We start from the raw sequence: 1,192 nt of genomic DNA on the forward strand, positions 1-1,192 counted from the left end.
CTTTGAGCCACAGGCGCCGCCCAAGGGCATTTTATGTTATATACCCTACTCCCAGTGGAGACATATTCTGTTATAGTCATTCCTGGATTAGATGAGAGTAGGTGAGATATTCATATCTTTGGGCAGTTTAGTCATGATGACACCATACAGTAAACTTATAGAAACCTGAGTAGTATAGTCTACTATCAGGTCCGACAACTAAGTTTGTGAACTTGCCACCATGCACTCACATTGGCAGCACTGTACCATCAGCTCAGTAAAGTTTCATGACCTTGGACTATCAGTGTTTCATAGCTGTGTTTGTGTCAGTGTGTGGTAGTGATTTGCTGAGTAGCCTTCATTATTGTGTGTTTTTGTGTGCTGTGGGAAGAATGTCAGAGCTTGAATTAGAGCAATGAACAAACATTCATAAATTTCTTGTTAAACTTGGCAAAAGTAGAAGTAAAATAAGGGACATCTGCGTCCAAGTTTATGGGGATAATTCCACGAAGAAAACAGCAGTGTACAAACGAATTAAACACATGATTTTTCTAAAAGGAGAGAAAGCTTCACTGATGAAGAGAGGTCAAGGTGGCCAGTAAGAGGCAGAACTGATGAAAACCTTGCACACATTTGTTGAATTGTGCATCAAAATTATTGGCTGACTGTGAGAAGCAGAGAAGACCAAGTAAACATCAGTAGAGAAACCGGAAAATCCTAACTGAAAATTTTGGCCAATAACTCATGGGTCTTACATCACGGCAATGCACCAGCTCACATGGTGCTATCCATGAAAGAGTTTTTAGTCAGTGCACAAATAACTGTATTGGACCACCTTCTCTTCTCACCAGATCTGGACCCCAATGACTTTTTTTTTAATCCAAATAAAGGAAATTTTGAAAGGAAGACATTTTGATGACATTGAGGACACCAACGGTAATACACCTTTGAGAACCATTCCAGAAAGAGTGTCAAAATTATTTTGAAGGGTAGACTAGGTGCTGGCTTTGGTGCATAGCTTTCCAAAGGAAATACTTCAAAGGTGACTATAGTGGTATTCAGCAATGAGGTATGTTGAACTTTTCCTAGGACTAATTCACAAACTCAATTGTCGGACCTCATATATACCAAGGCTATGTGGCCTATGACAACCATGTAATATATACCTGTTGTTCCTAACAAACCTATATAGCGTGTTACTGTACTGAATACT

The sequence above is a fragment of the Otolemur garnettii genome, unplaced genomic scaffold (genome assembly GCF_000181295.1).
Source record: "Otolemur garnettii isolate 467f Iridium unplaced genomic scaffold, OtoGar3 scaffold00077, whole genome shotgun sequence".
NCBI lineage: Eukaryota > Metazoa > Chordata > Mammalia > Primates > Galagidae > Otolemur > Otolemur garnettii.